A 15,322-nucleotide genomic window follows, 5' to 3' on the forward strand; every position below is an offset into this window, starting at 1 on the left:
CAAAAAAAAAAAAAAGAAAAAAAAAATTGATGTCCAGTGAAAACAAAGGTAACATAAAAACTTTCACAGACATTCTGCAAAAGTACATCAGCAGCAGCCTGGTGCTGGCTACGTAAAGAACGGTTAAAGGAAGGCTGAAGCAGGAGGAGACCAATAGCAGATGCAGCTCTGGATCCAGACAAAGGCACGAGGCCCACCAGAAATGGCAACTACGAGGGCAAAAAGAATCCTTTTCTTCTCATTATTTAAATTTCTTTGAAAGGAAATTGTCTTTGTAAAAGAAAAAAAAAAATCATGACAGCATATGGCAGGGTTTTTAGTATTTATTTGTGGCAGTAAAATATGCCACACCAATAGCATGAAGGGCAGGAAAGGAGGAATGGAAGACGCTACTGTTACAAGGGTCTTACGTAATATGTGAGGTGGGGTCATATCACGTGCAGGGAGACTGTGAAAAGTTAAAGATGTATATACTGTGTACCCTAATGCAACCTTGAAAATACCACAACAAAGAGTTATAGCTAATGGGCCAAGCAGAGCTCAAGTGGGATCAGGAAAAATAATCCAAAAGAAGTCAGGAAAACAGGGAACAGACAACATATTTAAAAATGAGAAATAGTGTTACAGCGCTTTTAGAATGCAGGCGTTTCAGATTTTACCCCCAAAAAAGAAAAAAGAAGAAAAAAAGAAGAAGAAGAAAGGAAAATAAATGGCAACACGGTAGGTTTGAATTCTACCAACAGAAATATCAATAAGGCCGGGCACGGTGGCTCACGCCTGTGATCCCAGCACTTTGGGAGAATGAGGTAGGCAGATTGCTTGAGCCCAGGAGTACCAGACTGGCCTGGAAACATGGCAAAACCCCACCTCTTTGAAAAAATACAAAAATTAGCCAGGCACAGTGGCTGGCATCTGTAGTCCCAGCTACTCAGGAGGCTGAGGTGGGAGAATCGATTGTGCTTGAGAGGTTGATGCTATAGTGAGCTGTGATTGCGCCACTGTACTCCAGCCTGGATGAAAGAGGCAGACCCTGACTCAGAAAAAACAAAAAAAAATCAATAATCACATTCCATATATAAAAAAAAAATCCCTCTACAGGCACATCATACTGAAAAATCACTCAAGAAAAAATACATGATCTGAATACCTTGTAGCTATTAAATAAATTAAATGTGTAAAAACCTACACACAGTGAAAACTCCAGGCCCATGCTGCCTGTCTGGTCTTGAACTCCTGGGCTCAGGCAATCTGCCCACCTCAGCCTCCCACAGTGTTAGAATTATAGCGTGGGCCACCACGCCTGGCTTGAAGAGGAAACTTTGGATGTGATGTGTGTACTCGCTGTGATTGTAGTTTCACAGGTATATACATGTCAACACTTATTAAATTGCACACTTTAAACATGTTTTTCTTTGTATGTAATTATCCCCCAATAAAGCTGTTTAAAAATTGTTCACTGTGTGTGCATTTTTAAATGTATGCCAATTATATCTCTATAAAACTAAAAGAAGAACACCACACAGTGCCCATTTCACATCCAAGAGACTGGTCAAAATTAGAAGTCCGGGGCAGGCGTGGTGGCTCATGCCTGTAATCCCAGCACTTTGGGAGGCTGAGGTAGGCAGAATCATGAAGTCAGGAGTTCAAGACCAGCCTGACCAAGATGGCAAAACCCTGTCTCCACTAAAACTACAAAAGTTAGTTGGGCATGGTGGTGGGTGCCTGTAATCCCAGCTACTCGGGAGGTTGAGGCAGAGAAATACTTGAACCCGGGAGGCAGAGGCTGCCGTGAGCTGAGATCGCTCCACTGTACTTTAGCCTGGGAAACAGAGTGAGACATCTCAAAAAATATATATATTAGAAGTCCAACAACTGAAAGGGTCCATAAGGAAATGGCCAGTGGACATTTGCACACATTTTTGCTAGGTGTACAAATTAACATACCATTTCGTAGACAAAATCTAGCAATGTCCTGGAATGCTGAAGTGATTATTCCAGAATCTCTTGCATATGGGCACAGCAACAGAGGAGAAAGCTGAGTCATAGTGGCATAATTGTAGTAGCAAAAGGCTGAAAACAATCTATATGCCCAACAACAGCACAATGGTTAGCTAAATTGTAGTAGAGTCATATACTGCAATTCTCTACAACAATCAAAATAAATGAACTAGAACGATCCATATGAATGATCCATATGAATGCAGAAGCCTCTCTAGCATACAGGAAAATAAATCTGTAAAAGAAAATATCTGGGATATGATGCCATTTAATGTAGTTTAAAAACGTGAAATAAGCTTATGTATTTCTGAGGAATACATACCAATATTAAAAGCATACCTCAGAGATATTGCAGGTTCAGTTCCAGACTGTGACAATAAAGTGTCTCAATAAAGCAAGTCACACAAATTCTTTGGTTTCCCAGTGCATATAAAAGTTATATTTACACTACGCTGTAGTCTATCAAGTATGCAATAAAATTATGTCTAAAAACAAATCACAAGGTCAGGAGCTCGAGACCATCCTGGCCAAATTGGTGAAACCCTGTCTCTACTAAAATATAAAAAATTAGCCGGGCGTGGTGGCGGGTGCTTGTAGTCCCAGCTACTCAGGAGGCTGAGGCAGGAGAATCTCTTGAACCCGGGAGGTGGAGGTTGCAGTGAGCTGAGATTGCGCCACTGCATTCCAGCCTGGTGAGAGAGCGAGACTCCGTCTCAAAAAAAAAAAAAAAAAAAACCTTAATTAAAAATACTTTTTTGCTAAAAAATGCTAGCAATCATGTGAGCCTTCAGTGAATCATAATCTTTTTGCTGGTAAAGGGTCCTGCCCTGACATTCATGGTCTCTGACTGACCAGGACGCTAGCTGCTGAAGGGGTGGAGTGGCTGGGGCAATTTCTTAAAAGAAGACAATCATGAAGTTGTCCATATCAACTGACTCTTCCTTCTATGAGATCTCGGTAGCATGTGAACCTGCTTTGTTCGATAGCATTTCACCTACAGAATGTCCTTCCAAACTGCAATGAATTTTCTCAAACCCTGCCACTGCATTATCAAATGAATTTACGGAATATTCTAAAGTCTTTGTTGTCATTTCAGCAATGTTCACAGCAGCTTCACCAAGAGTAGATTCCATCTCAAGAAAACCACTTTCTTTGTTCATCCATAGTAGCAACTCCTCATCTATTCAAGTTTTGATCATGAGATTGCAATTCAGTTACGTCTTCAGGCTCCACTTTTAATTCCAGTTCTCTTGCCATTTCTATCACATCCGCAGTTCTGTCTTCTACTGAAGTCTTGAATCCCTTGAAGTCATCCATGAAGAAAGGAATCGACTTCTTCCAAACTCCTTTTAATGTTAATATTTTTACCTCCTCCCATGAATCACAAATGTTCTTTTTTTTTTTTTGAGATGGAGTCTCACTCTGTGCGCAGGCTAGAATATAGTGGTGCCGTCTCAGCTCCTGCAACCTCCACCTCCCAGGTTCCAGTGATTCTCCTCCCTCAGCCTCCCAAGAAGCTGGGACTACAGGCACCTGCCACCATGACTAGCTAATTTTTGTATTCTTAGTAGAGACGGGGGATTTCACCATCATGGCCAGGCTAGTCTTGAACCCCTGACCTCAAATGAACCACCTGCCTCAGGCTCCCAAAGTGCTGGGATTACAGGCGTGAGCCACAGCGCCTGGCCAAATCCCAAATGTTCTTAATGGCATCTAGAATGGTGAATCCTTTCCAGAAGGTTTTCAGTTTACTTTGCCCAGATCCATCCAAGGAATCACTATCTATGGCAGGTACAACTTTATGAATTGTATTTCTTAAATAATAAGACTTGAAAGTTGAAACGGCTCCTTGATCCATGGGCTGCAGAATGGATGAATGTTAGCAAATGTAAAAATATTTGTCTCCTTGTACATCTCCATCAGAGACCTTGAGTGACCAGTTATGTTGCCAATGAACAGCAGTATTCTAAAAAGAGTCTTTCTGAGGAGTAAGTTTCAACAGTGAGCTTAAAATATTCAGTAAACCATGCTGTAAACAGAGGTGCTGCCAGTCAGGCTTTGCTGTTTTATTTACAGAGCACAGACAGAGTAGATCTGGCATCACTGTGAAGAGCCATCAGATTTTCAGAATGGCACAAGGGCACTGGCTTCAACTTAAAGTCACTAGCTGCATTAGCTCCTAACAAGAGAGTCAGCCTGTCCATTGAAGCTTTGAAGCCAGGCATGGACTTCTCCTCTCCAGCTATGAAAGTCCTAGGTGGCATAAAGGTGCTGTTTAGTGTTCCTCAATGTTCTCTGCTAGAGCTTCTGGCTAACTTGCTGCAGCCTCTCTGTGGGTACCTGCTGCTTCACTTTACACATTTCTGTTGCGGAGATTGCTTCTTTCCTTAAACATCGTGAAGCTGAAGGGAATGTTGTGGCTTTGATTTCCCATCCTGACCACTAAAACTTTCTTCATATCAGCAGTAAGGCTGTTTCACTTTCTTATCATTTGTGTGTTTACTGAAGTAGCACTTGTTAATTTCCTTTAAGAACTTTTTCTTTGCAATCACAACTTGGCTGTTTGGCACAAGCCACCTAATTATTATTATTATTATTGAGTGGCCTAATTTCATCATTAGTGTGATTCAAGGAATACGGGGGCCCAAAAAAAGGGAGAGAGACAGGGAAATGGCCAGTGAGTGGGGCAGTCACAACACACACATTCATCAATTAAATTTGCCACCTTTAACAGACATGGTTCGTTAAATGATCACATCATCAAAGATCACTGATCACAGATCACCATAACAGATACAATAAGAAAGGAAAAGTTCAAAATATTCCAAGAATTGCCAAAATGTAAGAACACGCTGTTGAAAAAGTGACGCTAACAGAGGCCGGGTGCGGTGGCTAAAGCCTATAATCCCAGCACTTTGGGAGGCTGAGGCGGGCGGATCACTTGAGGTCAGCAGTTCGAGACCAGACTGGTCAACATGGTGAAATCCTGTCTGTACCAAAAATACAAAAATTAGCCAGGCGTCGTGGCTCATGGCTGGACCAGCTACTCGGGAGGCTGAGGCAGGAGAATCCCTTGAACTTGAGAGGTGGAGCTTGCAGTGAGCTAAGATCATGCCACTGCACTCCAGCCTGGGTGACAGAGTGAGACTCTGTCTCAAAAAAAGAAAAAAAAAAAAAAGAAAAATTGATGCTGGATGCATAGTTGCCACAAACCTTCAGTACGTAAAAATCATAGTATATGTAAACTACAATCGAGAGAAGCTCAATAAAATAAGGTATGCCTATAATAAAAACATAAAGAGATACAATAAAAAACCCAAATCTCTTAAGGACAACACTTACCTCTGGAGGGAAGCAGAGGAAAGTTCTCAGGGAGAGGCTGCTAACTTCCTGTCTAATAATCCTTCCTTTTGTTGGCAGCAAGTGTTCTCCGCTAGTAACACTACCAGAGTGCTCTTAAGGAAATTAAGAGTGCTACTCCAGCAAACACACACATGATAAAAAAGTGAAACACCCTTATTGCTGATACGGAGAAAGTTTTAGTGATCAGAAGATCAAACCAGCCACAAGATGAAAACACATTACATTTTCCTGTACAATTCTGGTCTCTAGCGTAAAAGTCATTGGATAGACCTCCTTGAAAAGTGCTTTTGCTACTGGCCTTTCCTCCTTCATAGAAGACAGATGTGATGGCTGCAGCTCCTGCAGCCGTTTTGTAAGCATGAAGACAAGGGCCATACCCTAAAGATGAAGGAACAAAAAGCTAAGACAGCCCAGGTCCTAGGAACCCCTATCTCCAAATGTCACATTACCTGAGAGAAAAATAAACTCTTAACACACGCCACTGTTCCTGGCATTTTCTTGTCACATGCCCTAAATCCCGAACTAAAACTGGCACACAGAAGGCTTAAACAGGACTGATAATGTTTTACCTCTGAAAGCTGGCCGGTAAAAACATGTGTACTCATTTTATTAATCTTTAGGCTATTTTTGGTATTTTTATGCTTTTCAGTTTTTCTAAGAAGCTGAAACATTTAAAAGTTAAAAAGAAACTGTAGTCCAATACCTAAATCCTCAGTAAGATTTTGAGGACTCAGTGATAACATAAATGAAAAACATCTATGCTAGGCAGCTCTGAATACGAAGTAAAAAGAAAGCTTTCTAGAGCCACCACAGTCACAGAACTCAAACCCAGTTTTGTCTGACTCCCCAGGTCCAAGCGCTTCCCACTCTACCCGAAATTACTGAGTATATAACTTTGCTTTGAAGATTAAAGCTTTCTCATAATAAAAACTAGTTCTGGTTTATAAAATTAAACACAACGAGAACAGAGCAGAGGTTAAAGTACTGTTTGAATATAAAAAGTCTCCTGCTTTCTTTAAGAAAGTCTATTAAAAAAACATCACAGGCTGTAACTGGATTTTGGTGTGAAAAGCATCTTCTGGCTCTTAAAAAGCCTAAATGATGTTAGTTTATAACATAAACTTGCACCTGAATCTCTGTTAGGGGTTTAATGAGTTGTCATGCTTGATAAGAAACTCTCATGTAATCTATTACTCTACCCCATGAAAAAGGGAAGCTTTGTTTAATCTTGACAGCCCTCACTTAATTCTCTATAACGGCCTTCTGTCCAACCACAGTTGTCTTTAGATTGTGAATAAATCAATGTGTGTCAGCTCTGAGTAGATCAAATTTATTAAACTCTGAAAATCAGTCACTTGAAGGCTTTCCTGACAGGTAAACAAATGAATAAAAAGAAAGATCATATGTAACAGTATGAAAATTTACATATATATATAAAAGTATATATATTTATAGAATAGTATATATTATGTCTGTGTTTATATATTATATAATATATATATTTATGATATTATATACTATATATATTTATATATATAAAATCTTACAAACTAAGACACATGCCAAAAATGAAGTGCTTTCAAAAATTGCACAAGGATAGAAAAAACACAAAGTAAAACATTTGGATCCAGTAGAAACTATCTATTAAAATTCATCTCTGGTAAGACATCACATAATATATAAATGTATTAATTAGATTATATATTAATATACTAGCTATATTATTTATTAATATATAGTATACAATTATATATTAACATACATTATATAATACATAAATATGTTACTATATGAATAACATATATCTATTTCTGCCTCCGTAGTCATAAACTCCAAACTCTTGCCTTTCAAATTTATAAGCTGAAGATGGATAGCAAAATGATGTTTAGTTAAGCAAATTCAGTATGTCTGAACCTTGGCAAATTTGGTATAGTGTGAATTTATGATCTAAATTTTTTTTACTATCCTATGATTCTATTCATTGTGAAAAAATATTTCTTTGAAAAGTTACTGGATTTCTTTACATGCTGCTATGGCCTGAATGCTTATGTCACTCCCAAATTTGTATGCTGACATCCTAACCCCCAATGATGCTGTTCTGCAGTGTCATCCTGGCCTCAGGAGATGTCTGTCACCAGCTGAGCCATTCACCTTTACTCTTTGGGTGAAGCTGAAACTGTTGATGTTTTGATGTTAATGTAACTCATTAAAGAGCTGAGCTGTGAAATCCTACGAAGGCATGGCAGGAAGGCATGGCAGGGGTAGTCCCGTGTGTGCACCAAAACCAAGAAAGCTGGTCTTTGGCAAAGGAACAACAACAATAAACAAAGCAGCAGCAGCTTTGCGCACTGGCAGTATCATAGCCAATGAGGTTTATCCAAGGTGCGATTACTGCCAATTGAAAACTTTTCCCAACACCCCACCATGACGACTTGAAATATAGCAGCGTTGGCAATTTTTGGCAGTCTCTACGGAGACTGAATCATAATAAAAAAAAATTAAAAAAAAAAAAAAAAAAAAAGCAGCAGCAGCAGAGAACAGAAGGCCACATGGTCCGAGTAATGGCAAAAGTTACTGTTGGCTGCCTTTCCTGGTTCCTGATTGCTGCCTTTCCTGGTCGCTGATCTCTGTGCCTAGGCTCTCCCCTCCTCCTACGGGTCTGACCGCCCTTTCTGCCCCTGGATTCTCAATCTTCCCACGTCTCAACAACCCCAGCCACTTCATACATTCATAAACTCCCCATTCCCCAGAATCCACGTGTCCACGCGCCCTTCTGCTCCTAAGGTGAACAGGCAACCTATTTTCCACATGGAGCCCCCTCCCATTTTCTTTCAATGTCTCCCTTTCATAGAGTGTAGCCTTCTGAGGATATCCAATCCTATTTGGTGACTGATCCAGGAAAAGAGGAAATGAAGCTGGCCCTCCAGTGTGGCTTGGGGAGAAACTGGGTAAGAATGACAGGCTGGGTAATGAATGAGATCTCCGGTTGCTTGAAAGGGTGATCCTGGTCATTTCACTATGAGAAAGTCAGTCTCATGGGGATCTTGGTAGCCCTCCTTTCCACCTGACAGCCCTCTGAGGCTCTGCACACAGACTTTTTTATTTCTTTGTACACCATTGCTTTTTCAGGTGGAAGAAAACAGAGACATTTAGTTCATAAACTGCATCTCAGGAAGTTTATGGAAGGAGCACACTCGGGTACAATGTGGCTTTTGAACTCACCCACTTGAGGTTTTAGAGGCTCTGTTTGATGACAGATGAAATAATATTGATTTTAAAACTAGCTCCATCTCTAGATCATTTTGACAGAGTGTTTTCAAGCCAAACCAAAAACCAGATGAAGTCCTTAGTTAGAGGCAACTTTATTTCACCAGTAACTGCTTGTTAGCCACATATCTGCTGTGGTAAAAACACACAGGGGGTCCTCTCTTCCCCTCCCCCTGTGAGAAGGGCCCCCCCCCCACACTAAAAGCACTCACATTCAACACACTGAGGGAAAGGGGGCCCAATTTCTAAACCCGATGTCTACAAATCTGATTCAACAAATTAAAGGGACATGTGCACATTATAAGCAGATTCTTTACCTTACAAAAGCGTCCACTGCAGAGTCCCTCTAAGGTCCCCCTGCATATTGTATTTATAAAAATCCAATTTCGCAGGAACTTCTCCACAGCTGATGGCCAGAGGCCAAAAGGGAGAATACCAGCTTTTCTTTGGCCTCACAATAGACCCAAATGAAGAAAATGTTAAACTGTAGCACAGGCAGGTGCTGTGGCTCACACCTGTAATCTCAGCACTTTGGGAGGCCAAGGCAGAAGGATCATTTGAAGCCAGGAGTTCGAGGCCAGCCTGGGCAACATAGTGAGACCCGTCTCTACAAAAAAAAAAAAATTCAGGAGGCTGAGGTGGGACAATGGCTTAAGCCCAAGAGTTAGAAGCTGCAGTGAGCCATGACTGCACTGCTGCACTCCTGCCTGGACGACACAGAGATTCTGTCTCCAAAAAGAAGGAAAAAAAATGTGTAGCAGAAAAAGGTAAGTCAGATTCACTATAAAACATATGCTCCCAGGAAGCTGCAGGCAAATGTGGCATATTCAAGACTAAGGTGAGCAGTTTCTTCCTGGACATAAAGCTGCAAAAATGGGGTCAAATGGTCTCTAATGGGTCTCTTCTGGCCTTGGAACTGCATCATTTTTATGACAACTATGCCAGTGATGCTCATGTATTAATCACTGACATTCTCTTAGGGTGACCTTTTCACAAGTATTTCAACATCCATCTTTTTCTCTCTCTCTTTTTTTTTTTTTTTTTTTTGAGACAAGGTCTCGCTCTGTTACCCAGGCTGCAGTTCAGTGGCACAATCATAGCTGACTGCAGCCTCCACCTCCCAGTCTGAAGTGATCCTCCCACCTCAGCCTCCTGAGTAGCTGCAACTACAGGTGCACACCATGACTCCTGGCTACGTGATGAGGTCTCCCTATGTGGCTCAGGCTGGTGTATGAACACCTGGCCACAAGCAATCCGCCCACCTCAGGCTCTCTGCAAGCTAGGATTATAGTCATGAGCCACCACATTCTGCCTCAATACATATCTTTATGTGTCTACTTGTTAGGATATTAGGGCATTTTTGCAATAGATATAAATACCCTCCAGAAGGCTAATACCCATACAGTAAAATAATTCACTAATTTGCTTCATCTTATGAAAACAGCTATACACATTCAGCAAATTTAGAAGATATGTTTGGGACAGCGTGATGTAAAATCCACATTATGTGGCATATATGAAATGTGCATGGCAGGGGCGTGGTGGGGGCATTCTGCAACATGCCTCAAAGAACTGGAAGTTGGTTCAGCTCTTCCACCAGCTGAAACGCACACAATGACATGTCCACAGGACTAGCAATTTGGGAAGGACATGCTGTCCATACTGAGAAGCTGTTGATGTAGATAGTTATGGTCTTAAATAGGAATCCCAAACTGAAATTCACAAGCGCAAAATGCTGCAAATTATGAGAGTGATCTGCAACAACACTGCATCTCACGTGGGCAGTTCCACACAAACTGCTCTGGGGAGGTGGCAGCAGAGATGCATTTAAGAACAGTGAGCCAGGCACGGTGGCTCACATCTGTAATCCCAGCACTCTGGGAGGCTGAGGCGGGAGGATCACTTGAGACCAAGAGTTCAAGACCTGCCTGGCCAACATGGCAAAATCCCATCTCTACTAAAAGTACAAAATAATTAGCTGGGTGTGATGGCACAGGCATTGTGGGGCATACCTGTAATCCCAGCTACTCGGGAGGCTGAGGCACAAGAGTCACTTGAACCCAGGAGGTGGACGTTGCAGTGAGCCGAGATTCTACCACTATACCCTAGCCTGGGCAACAGAGCAAGACCCTGTCTCAAAAATTAAAAAACAAAAAACATAAAAACCGACAATGATGCCCTTGACACATGCCAGGAAAGCCAGTCAGCAAAGTAATAAATCAGACAAAATAAAGCAATTAAGCATCCCCAGGGAAGTTCAGGATGCCATTTTGACCCTTGAGATCAAAGTTACAGACAACTACGGTACTCTCCCAAAAGTTTTTTTTTCCCTAGAGAATGTTAAATATTCATGTTAAATGTATGTCAACAATTTTCCACATCTTACTTCTAAAATTTTTAGATTCAATCCCCTGAAAAAAATGTTTATCTTCACAAACTAGAATCAGGGTAAGGCAGGACCCTAATATAGCACCTCGAGGGTGACCAACTAAGTTAGCCCGGGCTGAGGGTTTTCCCAGCATGTGGGACACTTCAGTGCTAAAACCAGAATAGTCCTGGGCAGACCAGGCTGGATGGTCACCATAATTTGGAAGAAGACAGATTCCAAGGCATAACTGCAAGCATGACTACACATTTCAAGGGCCTAATACAATGCAGTCAGCCTACCAGGACTGCACAGGAGGATCTGACTTACATGGGGAAAATAAAACCCATAAAATTGAATGTCTCTACTGGCTTCCCTTGAAATGCTTTGTATTTTACAGATAGAGCCTCAGATCCTGGGCATAGATATTCCACATAGATCCTGTTTGTACCTCTTGCATTCACACTGGGGACACTGCAAAGGGAAAACTGCTAAGTTATGTAAGGCAGCACTTGCCTGCACAAATGCTTCCTAGGCGGCGGGCTGGGGGCCTTAGCACCCGAGGCATTATTAGTGAATAACGCTTTGCATCCACAATGGGCTTCACGCCTTTCAGACGATCTGCCAAACCAGTCCAAATGGTAACCTTTTTTTTCTTTTTGAGATGGAGTTTCGCTCTTGTCACACAGGCTGGAGTGCTGTGGCATGATAACGGCTCATTGCAACCTCCGCCTCCCGGGTTCAAGCAATTCTTCTGCCTCAGCCTACTGAGTAGCTGGGGTTACAGGCGCCTACCACCAGACCCAGCGAAGTTTTTGTATTTTTAGTAGAGACAGGGGTTTTGCCATGTTGGGCAGGCTGGCCTTGAACTCCTGACCTTGGTGATCTGCCTGCCTCGGTCTCCCAAAGTGCTGAGATTACAGGCACAATGATGATGATGATGATCATGAAAGCAATGACAACAGCAACCACCACACCTGGCCTCTAATGGCAACCTTTTAATAAAGGGTGACAAGACCTTCTAGCACACTGACACATGTTGCCAGATTAAAACACTGTGTAATTATTTACAGGAGACAGTAGGGTGTCAGGGCATTTGAGTGGAAAGACCCTGTTTCCAAATAAATTTGAGAGATAGCTACAGCTGCTCTAAAACAGAGCAAAACATATGGCAACAAAAGGCAGAAGAAGAACACGTTATTGAGGCAAATCATGCAATTAAATATCCGCATTTTGTCATAGGGCATCTTGGCTGTCACTGCTTCTCCATGCAAGCTTTTGGAATATTCTGAGTAAGAGCTGGAGGGTCAAAGAAAGAGAAAACAAAGCCCCTTGCTATTCCCCATACTTTCACTTCCTGCAGGAAAAGGGACACGGTGCCATGCAGTTGAACACTGTGTCAGTGAGGATAAAGGAAAACAACCATGACATCACTCTATTACTGCCACCCCTAGTGTCCCTCACAGGCCCTGCAATTTATAATCTTGTTTAATCCTCCAAGCAACCCAGGAATACAGATATCATCACTCCTGCTGTACAGATAAGGAAGCTGAGGTCCAGGAGCTTGCTGGTGGTCAAATGGCTCCTAAATGACATTGAGTTTTAAACGCAATCTCCAAAAAGCCTGTATGTTTTGAGTGTCTATGATGTGTCATCAGGCACTGAGGCAGATACTTGGGATACAATCAGATAAATGGCAGAAAACCTCTCCAAGAAGCCCACAAGCTGGAAGGGAATACAAGAAACGCCATTACTCATGGCAATGACAATTACTGAGTGTCTATCACACGCCAGGCATTGTTCCCACTCGTGGCTTCAGTCCAGCCTCCCACCAGCCCACTGACAAAGGTACTACTTTCCATGCACTCTGAACTTTCTGACTCTGAAACCCAGACTCTTCACCAATAGACCATGTGCCTGAGATAAACGGTAAGAGATGAAAGTCCAACCAAGCCACTGTGTTAATGAAGTAGGCTGATCATATAGTTCACCAGCAGAAGGAATTGCCAAAAACTGGTACTTCTGGAGAAGCATTCAGGAAGAACACAGGAACTGCACCTGAATCTAAAAAGAGGATACAATGATGATGACGATGATGATGATGATGATGATGATGGCAGTGACAATAGCAACAACAAAAATGGAGGCTGGGTGCGGTGGCTCACGCCTGTAATTACAGCATTCTGGGAGGCAGTGGCAGGGGGATCACTTGAGCCCAGGAGTTTGAGACCAGTCTGGGCAAGAGAGCAAGACCCCATCTCTACACAAAATTTAAAACTTAGCTGGACATGGTGGCATGTGTCTGCAGTCCCAGGTATTTGGGAGGCTAGGGTGGGAAGATCACTTGAGCCCAGGAAGCAGAGGCTGCAATGAGGTATGATCGCACCATTGCACTCTAGCCTGGGCAACAGAGCAAGGCTCTGTCTCTAAAAAAAAAAAAAAAAAAAACAAGCAAGCAAGCAAGCAAGCTAGAGAACCAGGTTTAAAGCAGAAGCAGCCCCAAAATCACATGCAAAACTGTTCCCAGGGAGAAATACAAGCCTGGCCATAGAGTCCCACTGATGGCAGGTGCTGGATGCTAATAATGCTGGGACCCCCACCTCTGCTGCCACATTCCTCACCAGCATGGATCTTGCCTTCTCCTTGTGTCACTCACTAAAGGCTCAAAATCTGGTTCAAGTGAGTACTCAGGTGTGGGATACAAGCCTGAGTCCTAACTGCAAAGAAAGCAGAGAGGCCATCAGGCCATCTAGCTTCCATCATGCAGGTGGTTTACACCAGCAAGCAGGTGTACACATTCGGGGGTGATATGGTTTGTCTCTGTGTTCTCACCCAAATCTCACCTCAAATTTTAATCCCTGTGTGTCAATGAGGGACCTGGTGGGAAACGATAGGATCATGGAGGTGGGGGGCGCAGTTACCCCATACTATTATGACAGTGAGTGTGCTCTCACGTGATCTAATGGTTTAAAAGTGTTGGGCAGTTGCCCCTTGTGCTCTCTCTCTCTCCGGCCACCTTGTGAAGAAGTTCCCTGCTTCTCCTTTGCCTTCTGCCATGACCGTAAGTTTCCAGAGGCCTCCCTAGCAATGTGGAACTGTGAGTCAATTAAACCCGTCTCAGGTAGTATCGTTATATCAGTGTGAAAACGGACTAATACCAGGGAAACTCTCCAAAAGTCAGAAGGGAATACAAAAGTACCGGGAGGTCAGAAAGGACAAATGCCCACCCACTGAAAGCTCCTTGTTCTGTCTTTTCTAAATGAAGTCACCCTTCCGACGGTAGCTGTGGATTCCACATCCATGGAGGCAACTGTTGATCGAAAATATTCAGAAAAAAAATTCCATGATGTTTCAAAAAGCATCTTGAACTTGCCGTGTGCTGAGTATGATGCTGAATCCATGAGAATGAAGTCATATGCAGCAGTGTATTGGGCATAAGTAATCTGGAGGTGATTTAAAGTATACAGGAAGGTGTGCATAGGTTATATGCAAATAACACACTATTTTATATCAGGGACCTGAGGATTGGTGGATCTCGGTATCCTTGGGAGGGTCCTGGAACCAATCTCCCACGGATAACAAAGGACGATAACTGACTGCTAAATTTGCCCTTCACCAGTAGAAACAATTTTACATGTCTCAGAAAGTACAGAGTTTAAGATGGTGATGCTGAGATTCTGAACAAGATGGTCACCCTGATGTCTACCGGAATCTGGGGACTGCTGTACTATGGTCATACCCTATGCTGGGGGTCTGGTGTTTCCAGGGTGTGCTGGGGGCCTTACTCTACCGATATGGTCATACACCAGTGTGGGCCTGCTGTTGCTGGCGTATGTTGTCAGCAGTCCCGAGTACTGAAACTGACAAAACCGTCTCCTGTTCAGAAGTGCTTAAAATCTCCTGCATCGTGTGCCAAGTGTTTAGATTAGGGACTAGATCAGGGACTCTGGGGACAGCTTTTAATTTACTGATAAGTAAAGTTTTAAAATGTGACATCTTTGAGTACTGCTGCCCTGGCCTATTAAACAAAGAGAAGCAATTCCCAGGCCAGCATCATCCTATTAAGCTAAACCTGATAATACTGATGTGGCCCAGGGCTGGCAGGATGGCCTGGACTGTAACTAGGCATCACCTGCTTCCATTTGCAGACATGTGGCTTTGCCCTGATGGAGACATACAGACAAGTCATTTTATACCAGGTAGGTATAGATGCAAAGGGCATCTTGGGCTGGCTGTCATGAAATTTGAGTAAGGAACACCTGTTTTCTCCTTCAGTACTTGTTTCCCCAATTTTCATGCATGTAGCCTTACCCCATCAGAAGACAGCAG

General features: G+C 42.6%; 1 protein-coding gene and 1 non-coding gene across 4 annotated transcripts in view; one reads left to right on the top strand and one right to left on the bottom strand.

Annotated features, from left to right (window-relative positions):
* The window catches only part of CPPED1 (calcineurin like phosphoesterase domain containing 1), a 145,076-nt gene that overhangs the window by 83,232 nt on the left and 46,522 nt on the right, over positions 1-15,322 (bottom strand). The window lies entirely within an intron of this gene.
* Positions 7,699-7,838, top strand: LOC119472900. Its single transcript, XR_005202077.1, has one exon. It is a non-coding gene; the product is annotated as a U4 spliceosomal RNA (small nuclear RNA).

The sequence above is a fragment of the Cebus imitator genome, unplaced genomic scaffold (genome assembly GCF_001604975.1).
Source record: "Cebus imitator isolate Cc_AM_T3 unplaced genomic scaffold, Cebus_imitator-1.0 Scaffold122, whole genome shotgun sequence".
Lineage (NCBI taxonomy): Eukaryota > Metazoa > Chordata > Mammalia > Primates > Cebidae > Cebus > Cebus imitator.